Genomic DNA, 23,455 nt, shown 5'->3' on the forward strand with positions numbered 1-23,455 from the left:
AATCCACCATTTGTATACAGCGTTCTTGATGAGACATTTCATACGCTAACTATCAAACTATCAATTGCTATGTAAGGCTAATGGCGCCTTGCTAGGTCGTAGCCATGGACTTAACTGAAGGCTATTCTAACTATCTGCTCGGCTAATGAGCGATGCTTCGTCAGTGTAGTCGCTAGCAATGTCGTCCGTACAACTGGGGCGAGTGCTAGTCCGTATCTCGAGACTTGCCTTGTGGTGGCGCTCGGTCTGCGATCACACATTGGCGACACTCGGGTCCGACATGTACTAATGGACCGCGGCCGATTTAAAGATACCACCTAGCAAGTGTGGTGTCTGGCGGTGACACCACATTGTCTACCATTACATTCATTTTATTTGACAAACATAATTAATTATTGAATTACAATATCCTGAATCTATCTATTACTAGCTACCTTTTGGATCCTTGTTTCAACATTTTGATTGATTTCAGCTTTACAGTCATTTCATTTTTAATCCTATTCTTTTGTCTTTGAATTACTCACTTGATATATTCTTCTGTTTTAGCTTCAAATGTGAGAGCTCTAAAATTATTGCTAATTTCCCACATTGCCTCTTTAGTTTCTTCTAATCCTGTACCGATTTTCTTTTTTAATCCCTTTCTAGTTTCTTCTAACCCTCCTTAGTTTGTTCTTTAATTCTCATTAGCATTTTGTTAGTTTTTTCTAAGCCCCTCTCCACTCTTTTCGTGGACTTCTTGTTTCCTTTAAAACATAATTTTAACTTTAACACCGTATCTTGACCCTCACTTGTTTCCCTCTAGTTTTCATTTAGTAGTGACAGAAAATCAGCCAATGAAGTATCATAACTTAACCTACTTAATTTTTCTGTCAGCTTAATGGTAATGCCAATGTCAAGTTCATTTCCTCTGTACTCGTGATTCCAACTGATCACTTCATTCTGATCAGGGATGAAACATTCTGCATTTACATTATTATTATTAAGCACTAGATCTACAAACTTTACACTATCATTCATGGTGAAATCAGCATTCTCAATGAAATCATTTATGGTTGTTTCAGAACTTTCATAGATATCATTGGTAATTGCATTTACTGCTTTAAATATATCCCTAAGTTCTGACTCTGCATTTTCATACTAGTCATTCATGTCTAAATTTACTGGTTCATTAAACTAACATCAGGTTTCACTGTACTATATCGTTACTACTTTTGTAGGCTGCACACCTCTACTTCTACATCTACATCTACATCTATACTCCGCGAGCCACCTTACGGTGTGTGGCGGAGGGTACTTATTGTACCACTATCTGATCCCCCCTTCCCTGTTCCATTCACGAATTGTGCGTGGAAAGAACGACTGCTTGTAAGTCTCCGTATTTGCTCTAATTTCTCGGATCTTTTCGTTGTGATCATTACGCGAGATATATGTGGGCGGTAGTAATATGTTGCCCATCTCTTCCCGGAATGTGCTCTCTCGTAATTTCGATAATAAACCTCTCCGTATTGCGTAACGCCTTTCTTGAAGTGTCCGCCACTGGAGCTTGTTCAGCATCTCCGTAACGCTCTCGTGCTGACTAAATGTCCCCATGACGAATCGCGCTGCTTTTCGCTGGATCATGTCTATCTCTTCTATTAATCCAACCTGGTAAGGGTCCCATACTGATGAGCAATACTCAAGAATCGGACGAACAAGCGTTTTGTAAGCTACTTCTTTCGTCGATGAGTCACATTTTCTTAGAATTCTTCCTATGAATCTCAACCTGGCGCCTGCTTTTCCCACTATTTGTTTTATGTGATCATTCCACTTCAGATCGCTCCGGATAGTAACTCCTAAGTATTTTACGGTCGTTACCGCTTCCAATGATTTACCACCTATGGCATAATCGTACTGGAATGGATTTCTGCCCCTATGTATGCGCATTATATTACATTTATCTACGTTTAGGTAAAGCTGCCAGCTGTCGCACCATGCATTAATCCTCTGCAGGTCCTCCTGGAGTACGTACGAGTCTTCTGATGTTGCTACTTTCTTGTAGACAACCGTGTCATCTGCAAATAGCCTCACGGAGCTACCGATGTTGTCAACTAAGTCATTTATGTATATTGTAAACAATAAAGGTCCTATCACGCTTCCCTGCGGTACTCCCGAAATTACCTCTACATCTGCAGATTTTGAACCGTTAAGAATGACATGTTGTGTTCTTTCTTCTAGGAAATCCTGAATCCAATCACAAACCTGGTCCGATATTCCGTAAGCTCGTATTTTTTTCACTAAACGTAAGTGCGGAACCGTATCAAATGCCTTTCTGAAGTCAAGGAATACGGCATCAATCTGCTCGCCAGTGTCTACGGCACTGTGAATTTCTTGGGCAAATAGGGCGAGCTGAGTTTCACATGATCTCTGTTTGCGGAATCCATGTTGGTTATGATGAAGGAGATTTGTATTATCTAAGAACGTCATAATACGAGAACACAAAACATGTTCCATTATTCTACAACAGATTGACGTAAGCGAAATAGGCCTATAATTATTCGCATCTGATTTATGACCCTTCTTGAAAATGGGAACGACCTGCGCTTTCTTCCAGTCGCTAGGTACTTTACGTTCTTCCAGCGATCTACGATAAATTGCTGATAGAAAGGGGGCAAGTTCTTTAGCATAATCACTGTAGAATCTTAAGGGTATCTCGTCTGGTCCGGATGCTTTTCCGCTACTAAGTGATAGCAGTTGTTTTTCAATTCCGATATCGTTTATTTCAATATTTTCCATTTTGGCGTCCGTGCGACGGCTGAAGTCAGGGACCGTGTTACGATTTTCCGCAGTGAAACAGTTTCGGAACACTGAATTCAGTATTTCTGCCTTTCTTCGGTCGTCCTCTGTTTCGGTTCCATCGTGGTCAACGAGTGACTGAATAGGGGATTTAGATCCGCTTACCGATTTTACATATGACCAAAACTTTTTAGGGTTCTTGTTTAGATTGTTTGCCAATGTTTTATGTTCGAATTCGTTGAATGCTTCTCTCATTGCTCTCTTTACGCTCTTTTTCGCTTCGTTCAGCTTTTCCTTATCAGCTATGATTCGACTACTCTTAAACCTATGATGAAGCTTTCTTTGTTTCCGTAGTACCTTTCGTACATGATTGTTATACCACGGTGGATCTTTCCCCTCGCTTTGGACCTTAGTCGGTACGAACTTATCTAAGGCGTACTGGACGATGTTTCTGAATTTTTTCGATTTTTGTTCCACATCCTCTTCCTCAGAAATGAACGTTTGATGGTGGTCACTCAGATATTCTGCGATTTGTGCCCTATCACTCTTGTTAAGCAAATATATTTTCCTTCCTTTCTTGGCATTTCTTATTACACTTGTAGTCATTGATGCAACCACTGACTTATGATCACTGATACCCTCTTCTACATTCACGGAGTCGAAAAGTTCCGGTCTATTTGTTGCTATGAGGTCTAAAACGTTAGCTTCACGAGTTGGTTCTCTAACTATCTGCTCGAAGTAATTCTCGGACAAGGCAGTCAGGATAATGTCACAAGAGTCTCTGTCCCTGGCTCCAGTTCTGATTGTGTGACTATCCCATTCTATACCTGGTAGATTGAAGTCTCCCCCTATTACAATAGTATGATCACGAAACTACTTCACGACGTTCTGCAGGTTCTCTCTGAGGCGCTCAACTACTACGGTTGCTGATGCAGGTGGTCTATAGAAGCATCCGACTATCATATCTGACCCACCTTTGATACTTAACTTAACCCAGATTATTTCACATTCGCATTCGCTAATAACTTCACTGGATATTATTGAATTCTTTACTGCTGTAAATACTCCTCCACCATTGGCGTTTATCCTATCCTTGCGGTATATATTCCATTCTGTGTCTAGGATTTCGTTACTGTTCACTTCCGGTTTTAACCAACTTTCCGTTCCTAATACTATATGCGCACTATTTCCTTCAATAAGAGATACTAATTCAGGAACCTTGCCCTGGATACTCCTGCAGTTTACCAATATTACGTTAACTTTTCCTGTTTTTGGTCTCTGAGGACGGACATTCTTTATCAACGATGATAATGTCCTCTCTGGTAAGCCGTCAGGTATTTTATCGTTTCGCCCAAGGGGGGGTCCCTCTAACCTAAAAAACCCCCGTGTGCACGCCACACGTACTCTGCTACCCTAGTAGCTGCTTCCGGTGTGTAGTGCACGCCTGACCTGTCTAGGGGGGCCCTACAGTTCTCCACCCAATAACGGAGGTCGATGAATTTGCAACCATTATAGTCGCAGAGTCGTCTGAGCCTCTGGTTTAGACCCTCCACACGGCTCCAAACCAGAGGATCGCGATCGACTCTGGGCACTATGCTGCAGATATTAAGCTCAGCTTGCACTCCGCGTGCGATGCTGGTTGTCTTCACCAAATCAGCCAGCCGCCGGAAGGAACCAAGGATGGCTTCAGAACCCAAGCGGCAGGCGTCATTCGTTCTGACATGTGCTACTATCTGCAGCCGGTCACACCCAGTGCGTTCAATAGCTGCCGGAAGGGCCTCCTCCACATTACGGACGAGACCCCCCGGCAAGCACACCGAGTGCACACTGGCATTCTTCCCCGACCTACCCGCTATTTTCCTGAGGGGCTCCATAACCCGCCTAACGTTGGAGCTCCCTATAACTAATAGGCCCGCCCTCTGTGACTGTCGGGACCTTGCCGGAGAATCGGCCACTGGCCCAACAGGCGAGGTACCCTGTGGTGGCTCGGAAACGATGTCATCACCACTAGGAAGCACCCCGTACCTGTTGGAAAGGGGTAAGGCAGCTGCCACGCGGCCAGATCCCACCTTCGCCTTTCGGCCAGGCACGCGCGAGCCCACCACTGTCCGCCATTCACCCTGGAGTGATGGCTGACCGGTAAGATGCTCACTGCCGGAAGACGCAGCGACATCAAGGGTTCCATGCGATTCCAAGGCCACCGAAGTAGGCATAGGTCTCACCACAGTTGCCCCAACGCCACTACGAGCCGACGCCTGCGCCTCGAGCTCGATGAGCCTAACAGACAAAGCCTCCACCTGCCCCCGAAGAGTGGCCAATTCTCCTTGCGTCCGCTCACAACAACCACAGCCCCTACACATGACTATGTTTACCCTACTCTATACGGTGACAAATTCCCAAGATAATCTTCTGATGAGCTACTCCGATAATCAAGAAACACTCACTGAAATACGAGACGCGAAAACTACGCTAGGTTTTCCCAGATAAACTATTTAAAAGCTAAGCGCAGCAAATAAGTACAAAAACGCTTTATACAAACAGTACTCGCTGCTGCTGGTGCTGTCGCTCTGGCTGTCACAAGACAACTGCTGATTCAGGTGACTAGTGGCTAACGGCCGCGAAACAAACAAAAGACGGTTTTAGGGCGCTTTCTGTTCTAAACGATCAAGAAAACACTAAGAAATCTAACACGAAAACTACGTAAAGTTTTATCAAGAACTGTTAGTTACTATGCAGAGCAGATAAACACAAAGAGAACCCCTTCCTTAGTGGAAGGTCGTAAACAAAATGCAAAATAAACGCTTTATACAGACACTACTCGCTGCTGCTGGTGCTGTCGCTCTCTGAGAGCGTGTCTCACTTCTCTTTCCCCAGACATTTTATCCAAAGGATCACAATCGAAATATGATTTATTTCTTACTATATTAATTCCTTCAGTGAACAGTTTAACTAATTTTGAATTTGCAATGCCGTGACCCTCACAGCTAATGGTACTGAACTACGATTTGCAAGCGTAACACTTAGGACAGATTTCTTCCTCGTCGCATCACTTCTGGTGCTAGTAGCTCTAGGCTGCACCACTACCGATCTGCTGACGTGTTGTACTGCAAACGGGACTTCAGTCGACCCTAAGGCCGTAACTGTGCTGGCAGCTCCTTGCTGCCACTGCACCTGTTGTCCATGGTCGCCTCGCGCTGCTCTCTGCATTGTGCCATCTCATAGTATGAAATCTCTTGAAGCGATGCTTTTACAAAATCCCATGGACTGCACATTCGAGTTGTATATGTTATCACTGTTCGTTAAATGTTAGCACTCCCTGTCAAAACTACTAAGGGGATGAATTTTTGTGGCATCAGTCATCACAGTTAAATCGAAGTTCAAAACCAGTTCCACCATGGTTCAAACGCAGTTCAGATCCAACTAATAACATTTTCAGACAGTTCTTCAGTCATTTACTAATGGTTTCATCACTTTTTTCTCGCGTTTTTTTCTCAATTTTTACAGTTCACAGTTTTCGCTAATAATCTCAAGCCTCATATCGTCTGAAACACTTACACTTCGAAGATATCCTCACCAGGTATGCCATGTACTGAGATTCAAGGGAAGAATATGGTAATATTACCCCTTAACCTCCTCCGTATTACCACAGAAGATATTATTTCTTCTAAGAATGCATTACGTGTGAGAACCCTAGTTGCTTCTAATGCCTTCACTGAAATAAATAGACTTCTAATGATTTTACCAACCTCTAGTCTTCTTAAGATCTCAATGGTGGAGACAGCAGCACATGGGTTAAAGATCTGTTGTCGTGAGGCTGCAATAAACTGACAATGAGGAACTGATATTATGTGATTAAGTAGTTAGTTCACTTATTTTTCGGAGAAGGCAATAGTTTTGATATTAGCAAAACATTAGAAACTGCGAATTACCAACATTATCCATTGCTTTTAACAAGTCACCTGTTATTAATATATTTACAAATATTATCTTGCAACACCAGTAACTGATTACTTGTTACGGATTCTTAACATGTCCTAGTTGGTTATTACTGCACAAAATTAATATTTGATTGACTGCAGCAGACAACACATCTGTGCCCCATGATTATTCGCTCCGATTTGATTATGCAGCACTGCCACATCCTTTAGGAGCCCGATGTAGACGGGGTTCCGAAGACACCTGAAGAGCTTTGTCTGCCCATTCGTGCAGATTTTGTTTGTAATTAAGAATGCAGTTGTGATCTTGAAACAAAGTAAGCGACGGCTAGCTACGAGGGCAGTTCAATAAGTAATGCAACACATTTTTTTTCTCGGCCAATTTTGGTTGAAAAAACCGGAAATTTCTTGTGGAATATTTTCAAACATTCCCGCTTCGTCTCGTACAGTTTCATTGACTTCCGACAGGTGGCAGCGCTGTACAGAGCTGTTAAAATGGCGTCTGTAACGGATGTGCGTTACAAACAACGGGCAGTGATCGAGTTTCTTTTGGCGGAAAACCAGGGCATCTTAGATATTCATAGGCGCTTGCAGAATGTCTACGGTGATCTGGCAGTGGACAAAAGCACGGTGAGTCGTTGGGCAAAGCGTGTGTCATCATCGCCGCAAGGTCAAGCAAGACTGTCTGATCTCCCGCGTGCGGGCCGGCCGTGCACAGCTGTGACTCCTGCAATGGCGGAGCGTGCGAACACACTCGTTCGAGATGATCGACGGATCACCATCAAACAACTCAGTGAACAACTCAGTGCTCAACTAGGGGACTGATGACCATAGATGTTAAGTCCCATAGTGCTCAGAGCCATTTGAACCATTTGAAGCGCTCAACTTGACATCTCTGTTGGTAGTGCTGTCACAATTGTTCACCAGTTGGGATATTCAAAGGTTTGTTCCCGCTGGGTCCCTCGTTGTCTAACCGAACACCATTAAGAGCAAAGGAGAACCATCTATGCGGAATTGCTTACTCGACATGTGGCTGAGGGTGACAATTTCTTGTCAAAGATTGTTACAGGCGATGAAACATGGGTTCATCACTTCGAACCTGAAACAAAACGGCAATCAATGGAGTGGCGCCACACCCACTCCCCTACCAAGAAAAAGTTTAAAGCCATACCCTCAGCCGGTAAAGTCATGGTTACAGTCTTCTGGGACGCTGAAGGGGTTATTCTGTTCGATGTCCTTCCCCATGGTCAAACGATCAACTCTGAAGTGTATTGTGCTACTCTTCAGAAATTGAAGAAACGACTTCAGCGTGTTCGTAGGCACAAAAATCTGAACGAACTTCTCCTTCTTCATGACAACGCAAGACCTCACACAAGTCTTCGCACCCGAGAGGAGCTCACAAAACTTCAGTGGACTGTTCTTCCTCATGCACCCTACAGCCCCGATCTCGCACCGTCGGATTTCCATATGTTTGGCCCAATGAAGGACGCAATCCGTGGGAGGCACTACGCGGATGAGGAAGAAGTTATTGATGCAGTACGACGTTGGCTCCGACATCGACCAGTGGAATGGTACCGTGCAGGCATACAGGCCCTCATTTCAAGGTGGCGTAAGGCCGTAGCATTGAACGGAGATTACGTTGAAAAATAGTGTTGTGTAGCTAAAAGATTGGGGAATAACCTGGTGTATTTCAACGCTGAATAAAACAACCCCTGTTTCAGAAAAAAAATGTGTTGCATTACTTATTGAACTGCCCTCGTATTTATACTTATTCCTGAGCGTTAAGTACGTGCACCGTTATTAAAATATTACGCATTTTGGCGTGCAGCTACCGAAAGTATCAGCCAATTACATTGATAAACCACAGTTCTGGCGTTCTTTCACATGAGAAAGGTACCACCCGCTACAGGCACCTCACAGCACTGACTGTGTTACACGCATAATGCTGATTGCTTTGAGGAAAGGGTCTTTTAGCTAGATATGAAGCTGCTGAAGCCAGAAATATCATTGCAAGCACAGTTCCTGATGCATGATGATTTACCCTCCATATCGACAAAGAGAGGACTAATCATGATGACTCTGGCAGTATTCAGGGACAACGTTTCGCAACATGTACACTTGTCCTCGTACTTGCAGACAATAATGCACTACTCACTGCAGTATTTGCGAATTTTTCCCATATTTCGTATTATTCTGCAAAACGTGACGTGATTATGCTTTTCGCTGGTCCAGCTTTTCGCCCATACCAATGGGACCGTTGTATACTGGAATTTTTAGATGCCCCAAGACAGAAATATCCAGAGAATTGAGGTTAGATAATGATGGAGTCCCTCAATGTACAGGTCTGCTCGACCCCTATATTTTAGATCACGGGGGATCGTTACGTGCCGACTTACATTGGTGCCAGATGTTGATGGTGCTCAATTACGCACGTAGACCTATCCTAAACCATCGATTTCGAAAGTTATTAGGGCTTCACCGCTAGTGCTGCTGCACGATATCCTGTAATGTGTAAATGGAAGACTATGGAATTCTTTGTCTTTGACTGAACGAGCTGGTATTACAGAAGAAGTATTAGTACATCAAAGGATGCAGGGGCACTGCATCTAGATATACTTGCAGGTGTATTTTATTTCGATAACTGGGTCTTGGTACCTGCAGATAAAGCCTTAAAAGACCTCAAAATCAGCGGGAAATAGAATAAAAATAAAGACAACTCACCGAAAATTAGCATTAAAATGATTTCTTTGCTCCAAAACTAAAGCCCTTCTAGCGAAAGCCTTTGACAGCGGTACTGTATGAAGAAAGTTGAAAAGCTTAGGTGTAGCTCATGGTAAAACACCGCAGAAAGAGACTGTTGTGCACAAACTCGAGCGAAATAGGCGTACATTTTACCTATCAAAATGAAAAAAAGAATGAACCACAAAAATTCCTAAAACAGCTTTAGAAATTTATGAAACCAGTTTTACAGAAATATTATAAGGTAAAGATACTAACAATCTGGAAGATGAAAACATCTAAACCAGTTGATAATCTGCTGGGTATTGTGGATACACATTCAACTTTGATACGTGGGGGTATAGAGGTCTTCATAAAACAAGTCAAACAGCACAGGCTGAAAAAAGACGCGTTTAAGTGGTACTATAGCTGTGCGGAACAAATTTTACTAATTGCAGCTTAAGGGGAAAACTTTGCGGCCTGCCTTAGAGATGGCGTTGATATTCCATACCTTTCTCTCTTGTTATTTTGGTACAAGTTTTGCAGTAAGGTAAGTCAAGTGTTTGTAAAGCCGATTTTTCTTTGAAAGTGGCAATCTGGAACGCTGTGATGTTACATGAGACACACCATTCGGCTTATCACCAACAGTGAGTTTAGAAGAACTTTTCTGCTTCCCTTTCCTACGGTTTAGAAATGAGTGACTGGATTGTAGAATAGCCAAATTTCTCTTCAAGGCATATGTAAACTTCATCCACTGTCAAACTTACCTGGAACGTGTGCGTTATGTTGCGATACGATTGCAAAATAAAATTCTATGAAATAACTGGCACCACAGGCGCATCAGAAGAAAAAGGATTGCAGATTTTACATAGAGTATTAACTAGGAAAAAGCATTGTGCAACCAAGGTGCAGATGTATATCTAATCAAAATCAAATGTGGAGCAGTGGTGGGATAAATAGAAAGAGAAACAAACGTACTGAGCTTTTTTAATCGGTCGCTTACTATGGATAAGAAGTTAGTGCACCATTCAACACTAAAAACTGAAAAGGGATGAAAGTAGTGGATTGAAACTAGTGCCACTCTGCTCTCTCTCTCTCTCTCTCTCACTCACAAACACACACACACACACACACACACACACACACACACATAAACAGGCACAAAAAAAACAAAGATAGAAGGAGGTTTATTGCGACTGCTGGGCAGAATAAGATGCAAAAAATGTTCTTCTTGTGGGTGGGTTTGCAGATGGTAAAACCTTAATTGAAAAATATCACCTGTGTGGTCTGAACCAAATGCGTAATCTGTCAACAGATCAGAGCAAGGTGCTCAATGAGTGAGATACCGGTGAGCTGTCCGAACATAATTGTAATGTTCTAGATCTGCTAAGTCTGACTTAAACCAAAACAAACAAGAAATTCGCCTGAGGAAATCATTTTGCGTCCCATGAATGGTAATAGCCCATGTGTTTTTACCAGACTGTCCAGAAGCAGACATCGGAGACTGAGAAGTTATGTGCTGGAGAAAATGAATGCATCCAAAACGGAAAGAAATTCCATCGAAACTATGTGCCTTTTCCACCAAATAAATGTTACCTTCCACTCCGAGATAACTATCTTCAACCTACCGTTTTTTCATGTTGAATATTAAAGTATTTGCGGTTAACTGAACACTGCATAGACTTGGGATACAATACAGTTGAGTAAATGGAAGATTCACATTATGGATGGAACTTTTTGGATCTTCTGGAGATGTCAGTGACTTTAGGAATGCCTTCTGCGAACGGTTTAATTCCCGACACAGTAACAAATAATTATGTAATTATGTCTTCAGAGCTCATCTTCAGATCAAAGGAAGGAAGCAAAAGTTCAGTTCCTAGCACTTTGAGATAACAACATTACTAAATTTAAGGAATTTAGCAATGTACAGTCACTATTGCTTACAGTGGTGTTCTCGGCGAGCAGTTTAGTGTCTCAGTGCGGTAGTATGGATGTGGATGTGATGTGGTGTCTGCGCGCCGAGGCGGACTTTCCAGCAGATGTGCAGTTGTCGGGTGGGGGTGTGGGAGTGGGAGAGAGGGAGGGGGGTTCCCGGCTCGTCTGCTGGCGACGTCCAGCGGCGCCTGCAGCCAGAATCGCGGATCTTAGTTAGCATAACAGTGGCGTTCACACAATGAGAACGCCGCTCACAGCCACAGACGCTAAGTCCGCAGAGCAGAACAATGCGACGGCCGCAGTCCTCCGCGACGCCAAATGACGTGCCAGTCGCATGCCAAACACCAGTGCCACCCGCCGAGAGCGTTTTAGCTTAGGTAGTTACGTCGCAGTTATTAACGTCGTATCCCCGAAGGTGGCACGGCACAATACACAGATATCATCATTGCTAGCTCTTTGTACGAAAGGTCATTAATACGCCTCCCCAATTATGTTCTGCTGAGAGAAGTACGTGATCTTTAACGCAAAAACGTAGATTACCTGGAAAAATATGTGTGTATGCTAATTAGTACGAACATTGGAGAAAAACTGGACTAGACGATTTGAAAATTGACGGAGACAGTGCCACAATAGTAACATTAAAGGATCTCAGCGAAGCATTTTGTACCTCAACACGTTACTCGTACAAAAAAGTTCATACGCATTTTTTAAAATAATGTCATGAAATTGTTTGGAAGTTTCTTCGGGAGTCCATTTCTGTCCTATGCGAATGAGAAGACTGTCTAGAAAGGATATCTCTTAAGATTGAGCATTCAGTCTTAACTTGGTGCTATTCTCTAACTCAGTGATCTTGAAAAGTGTTTATGTGTAAGCAAACTTCATACTAGTTTACATTATGCTGCCAATAATACTTCATCCTTCAGCAGACCAAATGTCTGTTGAAAAAAGATACCACTGCAATGTGGAAATAATTGAAGCAGTAATGTTTTTTCTCCCAATACAAGCATTTTTCACTTTGTTTCTTTCAGTGAAGTTTGGCAGGAAATGTGACGACACTTGCCCTTGAGAGAAGTCTGTGTCTACAGGAGGCCCTTTTCTGATGACATCGAGGCTATGACGACCAACTTTCACTTTGGTGAAGAGGCTTAACCGACGGGGAGTCCAGCCATATGGAGAATCGACCTCGAGGCAAGGTAGGCGACACGTATCTTTGCTAGGGCAGACAATACCTCATCTTTGCTAATTGGTGTCAACACGTTTCCAAGGTGTCACTCCTGTTGTGGACATACTCGAATGTATCTTCAGAGACGACACAGCTGCAATGAATCAGATTTGCAGTTTTCTTCCGCTGCAACACGGGATAGAGTGTAAAGGATCTCCGTGCTGGTAGGTGAAATAAACATTGCAACATCAGATGACATCATAATGCTTTCTTGTTTTCTGGTGATGTCGATTTTGACCAGTCTGCCATGCTCAGAAGCACTGTTGTAACACGAAAGGTGGAGGTCGTTTTACACAAACAAACACATACGTACACACACACACACACACACACACACACACACACACACACACACACACACACACATATTGTTTGTTTGGCTAAAGAGTACTTGTATCTCAAAAACGACGCATAGTATGAAAAAAAAAATGGTGTAGCTGAAAATTTAACTGTAGTAAAGTGGACATCTGTCTGCGCTGCAACTGGCCACCTCCTAACCACTCTTCCTGCGTATTTTCAAACTGGATCCCACCTGCTCCCATAATTTATTGCGTATTCAGATTCCACTGCAAAAAAGGCGTACGGCTTACTGAAAGCATTGTTTTCCATTCGTGGTAAATGGGGCTGTAATGGACAAGTATCAAGTGTGTCGCTTTTTGCAATTAAGTACCGACGTATGTAATTCTACATTTCATAAATGTGAACTTCTCTGTTCCAACAGTTGATATTTATGTTCGAAATTTACTTTAGTGCTGCAAAATTTATAGTACAGTACAGTAGGTTAGATGTTTTAGTGTTTGGTTAGAAACTACGTACTGCATGATCCAGAAAAGACGACGTGGATGTAATAGTTTTCTGTTACCAGTTTCCTGTTACCATCGGGATGCTTGATATTGGTGATTGCCCGATGCTTCCCACAACTGGGGTGATTGATTTCGGAGAGTCGCCTTGCCTCTCACCATTGGGATTCTTGATTTTGGTATCTATGGCAGATGCGTCTGTTACTGTCACTTCATCGACATTTCATCTAGTTACAGTGCTTGTGGTCTGTATTCCGCCAGTAGCCGCGTAGTGGCCAGAACGAGAGTTACGGCGGTCGGATGCAAACACACACCGACGTCAGTTACCCTGCAGTTAGTGTTCGATGGCGGCCACCGTGTTCAAGCATTCCGATAGTTTTGGGATTCACAACAATCTACTCCTTGGGAACAGAAAACGCTATCATATATGAGGTTAGTTTCCAGAGGTGTCAATGAGTAGATGTGTGTTGGATGACGATCAATTTGGCTTTAGGAAAGGTAAAGGCACCAGAGAGGCAATTCTAACGTTGCGGTTGACAATTGAAGCAAGACTAAAGAAAAATCAAGGCACGTTCATAGAATTTATCAACCTGGAAAAGCGTTCGATTGTGTCAATTGGTGCACGGTGTTAAAAATTCTGAGGAAAATAAGGTAAGGTATAGTGAGAGATGGGTAATATAGAATATGTACAAAAGCCAAGACGGAATAATAAAATTGGAAGACCAAGCATGAAGTTCTCGGATTAAGAAGGGTGTAAGCCAGGGATATACTCTCTCGTCCCTACTGTAAAATCTATACATCTAAGAAGCACTGATGGAAATAAAAGAAAGGTTGAGAAGTGGAATTAAAATTCAGTGTGGAAGGGTATCAACGTTACGAGCCGCTGATGAATTGCTATCTTCAGTGAAGGTGAACAAGAATTATATGATCTGCTGAACGGAATAAACAGCTTAATGAGTACACAATATGGATTGAGAGGAAATGGAAGAAAGTCGGAAGTAATGGGAAAGAGTAGAAATGAGAACAGCGAGGAACTTAACGTCAGGATTGATGGTCAAGATGTAGATGAAGTTACGGACTTCTGCTACCTAGGCAGCAAAGCACCAAAATAGCTATTGACGGACGGAGCAAGAAGGACATGAAATGTAGACTAGCACCGACAGAAAGGGCATTCCTGGCTAATAGAAGTCTGCTAGTATCAAACATAGGCCTTAATTTGAGGAAGAAATTTCTGATAATGTATGTTTCAAACACACCATCGTGTGGTAGTGAAACATGGACTGTGGGAAAACCGGGGCGGAAGAGCATCGTAGCGTTTGAGATGTAGTGCTGCAGACTATAGTCGAAAATTTGACGATCTGATAAGGTAAGGAATGAGGAGGTTCTGCGTAGAAGGAGAGGAAAGGAATATGTGGAAAACACTGACAAGAAGAAGGGGCAGAGTGATAGAACGTCTGGCAAGACATCAGGGACTAACCTCCAAGGTACTAGAGGGAGCGGCAGAAAGTAGAAACTGTAGAGGAAGACAGAGATTTGGATACATCCAGCAAATAATTGAGGAGGTGCGTTTCAAGTGCTACTCCGAGGTCGGCACGAGAGAGGAATTAGTGGCGGGCCCCATTAAACCAGTGAGAAGACTGATGACTCAAAAAACAAAAAAGCCTTATTATTTGTACTGCCTTGGCCATGTCAAGAATAAAACTGTAGCACCGTAGTAACTAACAGTTGATTACTAACATAAAACTGTAGCACCGTAGTAACTAACAGTTAGTTACTAACATATAGTTACTACAGTTTCTTACTTGGCTTGGCCAAACTTTGGCATGCAGTAGATTAGTGTCACTCGCATCTGAAGAAGGCCAAATTATTTTGGCTGAAACCTGGCTAAAGTGTGGTTTCTATTTGCAACTGAGACTGACGTGTTACATGTTATAATCTTTAATCTGTTTGTGAACTAAGGCTCAAGCCATTGTTTAACAACCACCTGTCTCAGGTGGAACGGGGATATGAAGATACGGATGGTGTGGCTAAGGGTTCCCCTCTCTCTCCTGTTACAGTAGACATCTTCACGGGTCATTTGAAGAATCAACTTTCCAGTCCACGCCATTACCCTCAGAACGCTGGTTACGGTAAACTGGTGACAGCTTCCTCATCTGGCCACGTGGAGAAGACGTGTTACTGAACTTCCACGAACTCCTCAATCAGCAGCACAGTCAAATCAAATTCACTGTGGAGATAGAAAAGAATGGATTATTGTCTTTCCTTTACATGGAAGTTTACCGAAATCCTGATAGTAAACAGAACAGAAAATTAGTTAAAATCAGGAGAATATACAGGGTGAGTCACCTAACGTTACCGCTGGATATATTTCGTAAACCACATCAAATACTGACGAACCGATTCCACAGACCGAACGTGAGGAAAGGGGCTAGTGTAATTGTTTAATACAAACCATACAAAAATGCACGGAAGTATGCTTTTTAACACAAACCTACGTTTTTTTAAATGGAACCACGTTAGTTTTGTTAGCACATCTGAACATATAAACAAATACGTAATCAGTGCCGTTTGTTGCATTGTAAAATGTTAATTACGTCCGGAGATATTGTAACCTAAAGTTGACGCTTGAAACCTCCGATGTTCAGTTGCGTGTTGTAACAAACACGGGCAACGATCGGCGAGCAGCATCTGCAGGGACATGTTTACGATGACGACCGTGTTTACGAGTGTGGTTGTAGTGCACTGTTGTGGTTTGGTCTAGCTGTCGCAGTGTCCGCATGTAGCGCTTGCTGCTATTGTTATTCTGCACTCGTCTCCGCACGCAGACCAACTGTAGTACACCGTGTTACCAGACGTCTGTGACAGTGTAGTGGTGCAGGAACTGTGACCATGGTGTATTCGAACTCTGAAAAGGCGGAGATGATACTCATCTATGGCGAGTGTCGACGAAATGCAGCTGAAGCCTGCAGGGTGTATGCAGAACGGTACCCGGACAGAGAGCATCCAACGTGCCGCACATTGCAAAACATCTACCGCCAACTGTATGCAACAGGTATGGTCGTAGCACGCAAACGGGTCCGTAACAGACCCGTCACAGGAGAAGCGGGTGCAGTTGGTGTGTTAGCTGCTGTTGCCATGAACCCACACATGAGTACACGGGACATTGCGAGAGCCGGTGGACTGAGTCAAAGTAGTGTCATGCGCATACTGCATCGTCACCGCTTTCAACCGTTTCATGTGTCGCTACATCTGCAATTACATGGCGATGACTTTAATCATCGAGTGCAATTCTGTCAATGGGCATTGACAGAGAATGCGTTGCAGTTCTACCTGTTTACCGATGAAGCGGGTTTCACAAACCACGGGGCAGTGACTCTACCGAACATGCATTACTGGTCCGTGGACAATCCTCGCTGGCTCAGACAGGTAGAGCGACAGCGACCGTGGTCTGTAAATGTATCGTGCGGAATCATTGGCGACCACCTCATTGGCCCTCACTTCATTGCAGGGGCCGAAACAGCTGCAACATACATCGCGTTTCTACAGAATGATCTGCCAACGTTGCTCGAAAATGTCCCACTGGAAACGCGTCGACGTATGTGGTATCAGCATGATGGTGCACCTGCACATTCCGCAATTAACACTAGGCTGACCCTTGACAGGATGTTCGACGGGCGTTTCATAGGACGTGGAGGACGCATAAATTGGCTAGCCCGTTCTCCTGATCTTACACCTCTGGACTTCTTTCTGTGGGGTACGTCAAAGGAGAATGTATACCGTGATGTGCCTACAACCCCAGAGAATATGAAACAACGTATTGTGGCAGCCTGCGGCGTCATTACACCAAATTTACTGCGGCGTGTACGACATTCATTACGCCAAAGATTGCAATTGTGTGCAGCAAATGATGGCCACCACATTGAACATCTATTGGCCTGACATGTCGGGACACACTCTATTCCACTCCGTAATTGAAAACGGAAACCACGTGTGTACGTGTATCTCACCCCTCATGGTAAATGTACATGTGCGTCAGTGAAAAAAGACCAATAAAAAGGTGTTAGCATGTGGACGTAATGTGCTGTTCCAGTCACTTCTGTACCTAAGGTCCATCACCGTTCCCTTTGGATCCCTACGTAATTCGATGCTCTCCGATACACACGATAGAACAGCAGAGGAGTGGTACTCAAGCGTCAACTTTAGGTTACAATATCTCCGGATGTAATTAACATTTTACAATGCAACAAATGGCACTGATTATGTATTTGTTTATATGTTCAGATGTGCTAACAAAACTAGCGGGGTTCCATTTAAAAAAAACGTAGGTTTCTGTTAAAAAACATACTTCCATGCATTTTTTAATGGTTTGTATTAACCAATTACACTAGCCCCTCTCCTCACGTTCGGTCTGTGGAATCGATTCGTCAGTATTTGATGTGGGTTACGAAATATATGCAGCGGTAATGTTAGGTGATTCACCCTGTATTTCAGTGTACGCAGTACAAAGTGGGCGCCCAGAGTCGGGAGTTACCAAGTGTGGGCCAGTCTAGGATGTCGAACAACTAATTGAAATGAACAACGGGAGGGGAGGCGTCTCGTGTTAACTTATGTCGATTGCCGATCGTGGAACGCAGAGTGAGAGGCTCTGCCTCCCAATAAAGACGTCTGTCATGCTCGAAGTCTGGGTCATAAGAGAGTGAAGCAACTGTGTTCTGCACTTCAGAATCCTGCGGAGTTCACACACGTGACCTGTATCCTATGATCGCTGTTGGCTAAAACCGATGGCGAGAATTCGCTAGCAGTTTCAGCAGAGGGCTCAAGGTGTCTCTTCTCAGCAGCTTTAACTGGAGAGAACTGCCTCGGCTCTGAAAGTCAGGCGATTTGTGTAAAGTAAGCACAACGGAAGTTGCTCTTGGAGAAAAATGGTCAAGATTTCCCTGGTACTTTGAAATAAATTTTTTAATCCAAGTCCCTAAAATATTCCTTGACTCGCTGCCACATCGTACACAACACCACTTCAGATTATGAAAATAGCTTCTTCTGCTAGTATATCAGAAAAAAAATTTCTCATTCAGCAGTAATAACTACAGACCTATATCGCAAACGTTGATTTGCAGTAGGAATTTGTGACATATCCCGTGTGCGAGCATTATGGGTTACCTCGAAGAAACGATTTATTGACAAACAGTCAATATGAATGCAGAAAATGTTGTTCTTGCGGAACTCAATTAGCTCTTTATTTCTCACAAAGTAAGGAGATGTCAAATTCGTTGCATATTTTTAGATTTCCATAAGGTGTATGACACTGCTGCTCAAAAGTGACTACTACTCAAATTAGGTGCCTATGGAATATCATCTCAGCGGTGCGACTGTATTTGTCATTTACTGGCAGAAAGGTCACAGTTCGTGGTAAACGGCGAAATATCATCTAGTAAAACGGAAGTAATTTCCGGTGTTCCCAACTGAAGTGTTAAAGACCTTTTGCTGTTCCTAATCTACTTGAACGATTTAAGTTGTGACAATGCTGTCATTTACCGCCTTGTAAATTCATCAGATTATCAAAGAAAATTGAAAAACTATTTAGACACTATATGTGTATGATGCGAAATGCGGCATTTGACTCTAAACAATGAAAAGTGTGAAGTCATCGACATGAGTACAAAAAGGAATCGCTAAATTTTGGTTACAGGATAGAACACAAATCTAAAGGCTGTAAAATCAAACAAATATCTACCGATTAAGATTATGAATAACTTAAATTGGAACTATTACATATATAAAGTTGTGGATAAAGCAAACCAAAGATTGCGGTTTATTGCCACAACGCTTAGAAAATGCTACAAGTCTACTAAATAGACTGCTTTCACTACGCTTGTCCGTCCTCCTCTGGAGTGCTGCTGAGCCATGTGGTATCCGCATCAGTTATGATTGACGGAGGACTCCGAAAGAAGAGCACCACGTTTTGTATCATCGCGAAATAGGAGACTAAGTGGCACGGATGTAATACGCAAGTTGGGGTGACAATCATTTTCGTCAAGGCGAGATTTTCCCATGACATTTCAGTTCCTTACTTTGTCCTCACAGAGCGAAAATGTTTTGTTGGCACCCACGTACATAGAGGGAAAATCATCATCGTCATAAAATAACAGAAATCAGAGCACGCATGGAAATATTTAAGTGTTCGTTTTTTCTGTGAGCTGCTTGAGAGTGGAACGGTAGAGTAATAGCTTGAGGGTGGTTCGATGAACCCTTTGCAGGGCACTTAATCATAAATTGCAGAATAATCACGTAGACGTATATCTAGATGCAAAAGACACTAAGAAAAGTCGTTACCAGTAGTGGCCGAAACGTCGGAGAGCTTTACATATTGACAGTGAGATCGCATATCCGGATGAATGTTATTGACAGTGACAATGGGCACGGAAACCTGTGCTTACACGTACTCATAATCAACTATATGTTCGGCATCGTGATAGTCGACTTCACTTTGTCCTTAACTACAAGTATTAACTCCACTTCCGTGCGAATGGCATATTTTCCGTGTTCGAAAAGTTGATATAATTCACTAGTTAAGTTTTCTTGTCTCCGGTTGATCTGATGTAGCTCTCGGTTAAATGTAATATTAGTAGGACCCTTTCGCTTTGCCGGTAACAATACTTCTTTTTTCTGTTCTTGAGGATTTCTTTATCTATTGCCGTGCGCAAGAGGCTGTGAAAGGCAATCCAGGTTTGACAGATACCTGTGGATGGCAATACTACAGATATAAAAAAATGTTTTGCATCACCCCGGTTCCCCAAACTCCTAAAGATGGACGTTGACTGTGGATATTGTATCACAGACACGGTCCCTTTGACTGTTCAGAGATGTCACTAAACCCGCACAAAGATGTAAACAACCATGCATGAGCAGCGCCTATTAGACGGAGGGGGTCCGACAACCGATCAGTTCCAGACATTCCAACAGGAAGGAGGTACACGGCGCATGTTGTCTGTAGTTCAACTGTGCCTAGACGGTCAATACTGCGGTTCGATTGCGTTCACATTGTTACTTGGTGCCAGAAAGGGTTCTCAACAAGGGAAGTATCCAGGCGTCTCCGAGTGAACCAAAGCGATGTTGTTCGCACATGGAGGAGATACAGAGAGAGAGTCTGCCGATGATATGCCTCGCTCAGGCCGCCCAAGGGCTACTACTGCATTGGATGACCGCTACCTACGGATTATGGCTCGAAGGAATGCTGACAGCAACGCCATCATGTTGAATAATGCTTTTCGTGCAGCCGCAGGACGTCGTGTTACAACTCAAAGTGTGCGCAATAGCCTGCATGATGCGCAACGTCACTCCCTACGTCCATGGCGAGATCCATCTTTGCAAGCACGACACCATGCAGCTCGGTACAGATGGGCCCAGCAACATGCCGAATGGACCGCCTAGGGTTGGCATCGCCTTCTCATCACCAGAAAATCATCGAAGACGTGTTTCAAGCCAACCCGGTCAGGCTGAACGCCTTTGACACACTGTCCAGTGAGTGCAGCGAGGTGGAGGTTCCCTACTGTTTTGGGGTTTCAGTACATGGGATCGACATACACCGCTGGTGGTCAGGGAAAGCGCCGTAACAGCTGTGCGAAACGTGAATGCCATCCTCCGATCGATAGTGCAACCATATCGGCAGCATATTGGCGAGTCATTCGTCTTCATGGTCGACAATTCCCGCCATTATCGTGCACATCTTGTGAAAGACTTCCTTCAAGATAACGACATCGCCTGAGTAGAGGGGCCAGCTTGTTCGCCAGGCATGAACCCTATCGAACGTGCCTGGGATGAATTGAAAAGGGGTCTTTTCGGACGACGTGACCCACCAACCACTCTGAGGGATCTACGCCGAATCGCTGTTGAGCAGTGGGACAATCTGGACCAACAGTGCCTTGATGAACTTGTGGATAGTATGCCACGACGAATACAGGCGTGAATCAATGCAAGAGGCCGTACTACTGGCTATTAGAGGTACCGGTGTGTACAGAAATCTGAACCACCACCTCTGAAGCTGTATGGTGGTACAACATGCAATGTGCTGTTTTCATGAGCAATAAAAAGGAGGGAAATAATATTTATGTAGATCTCTATTCTAATTTTCTGTACAGGTTCCAGAACTCCCGCAACCGAGGTGATGGCAAGACTTTTTTGATGTGTGTATGTCTGGTAGTGCTTCTCCGGGAACCATCCGTTCCACCGCTGTCAGTGAGTAACATTAGGATCACACTGGCTTGCCGCTGTGGCCGAGCTGTTCTAGGCGCTTCAGCTTGGAACCGCGCTGGTGCTCTGGTCGCAGGTTCGAATCCTGCCTCAGGCATGGATTTGTGTAATGTCCTTAGGTTAGTTAGGTTCTGAGTCTAGGAGACTGAGGACCTCAGACGTTAAATCCCATAGTGTTTAGAGCCATTTGAGGCTTTTGGTCACACTGATATCAATACAGAGCGGTGGGCGCGCCCTGATATCAATTCTGGTACTCGGTGAACCTCCTTTGTTTCGTTACTCGTCTACCCTATGGAGGCGCTTACGCAGCATTGCGAAGACGACTTAAGGGCACCCACAGCTCACAACAGGTTGTCTTCTCAGGGCGCCGCTGCCTGAAGGTCGGTGTGGACTTGACCTCGGACGGTGCTGTGCTCGCAATGGGGCTTTGTGCCGAGTTGTAGTGGAGCGGTACGCCCTGTGGTTGGGTGGCTGATGTTTACTTCTGAGACTGCGCCTTCGTCCAACGGAGACTTGAGTGCTTTCTCTGTCTACATGGTGACAAGGCCAACCGCTGCAGCTCGCTCTGGTGGGCCATGTGTCCCTGCATTCATGGTTTTCTTTGGCTTAATGCATGGTGAGCACCATATTTGGCGGGAGTTAATGTGTTAATGGCGATTCACAAGACAAACTTCCACGCTGTGTGTCGTTCGTTGTTCCTGTTGGATCATTGTACTGGTTTGGCCGACGCGATAAAGATATATCAGTAGCGTGGTCGTCACTAAATCTAACACTCATTTGGTTGTAAATTTTGCCTTGCAGCTTTGGTGCACGCAATTACAAATTCATGTGCCGTGACGAAAATTTCGAAATACAAAGAGCGAGTTTCGTGAAACAAACGAATTTTGGTAGGCGTGTTTCCACATCCTAAAGGCGACGCATAAGAGTGGCACTAGTAGCAGGATGCAAATCAGGTTCGCTTTGCTTACACTCTTTAACTGTCTTGAGAATTAGTTACCTTTGAGATTGGGCGAAGTGAGTTGACGTTAGTTAAAAGTGCCTTTAAGAAGGGAAAGGCTTCATGATCATCAGCTCAATGAGTTTGAACGAGGTCGTGTAACAGGGCTACGAGTAGCTGGAAGTTCCTCCTGCAATATTGCATAAAGACTTGGCAGGAATGCGGCCACTGTACATGACTGCTGACAGCGGTGATCACGGGAATGTTCGGTAGCAAGAAGTCCGGGCTCCGCAGAGCCACGTGGTAGTCCCGAGAGGGAAGACCATCATGTTCAGCGTATGGCTCTGGTGCATCGTACTGCGTCTGTAGCAGCAATCTGAGCAGGAGCTGGCGCCACAGTGATATAACGAACTGTTAAAATCGGTTTACTTCTAGGACAGCTCCGAGCAAGACGCCTGTAGCATGCATTCCACTGAACCCAAACCACCGCCATTTGCGACTTCAATGGTATTAAGCGAGAGCTCATTGGAGGGCAAAGGGGAAGTCTGTTGTGTTTTCTGATGAAAGTTGCCGGCCGCTGGTGGCCAAGCGGTTCTAGGCACTTCAGTCTGGAACCGCGCGACCGCTACGGTTGCAGGTTCGAATCCTGCCTCGGACATGGATGTCCTTAGGTTAGTTAGGTTTAAGTAGTTCTGAGTTCTAGGGGACTGATGACCTCAGATGTTAAGTCCCATAGTGCTCAGAGCCATTTGAACCATTTGATGAAAGCTGGTTCTGCTTCGGGGCCAGTGATGGCCGTGTGTTGGTTAGGTCAGCTGAGGACCGGGAACCTAATGTCTGCATGACAGACACACTGGACCTACAGCTCGAGGTATGGCCTGGGGTG

The sequence above is a fragment of the Schistocerca serialis genome, chromosome 7 (assembly GCF_023864345.2).
Source record: "Schistocerca serialis cubense isolate TAMUIC-IGC-003099 chromosome 7, iqSchSeri2.2, whole genome shotgun sequence".
Taxonomy (NCBI): Eukaryota; Metazoa; Arthropoda; class Insecta; order Orthoptera; family Acrididae; genus Schistocerca; species Schistocerca serialis.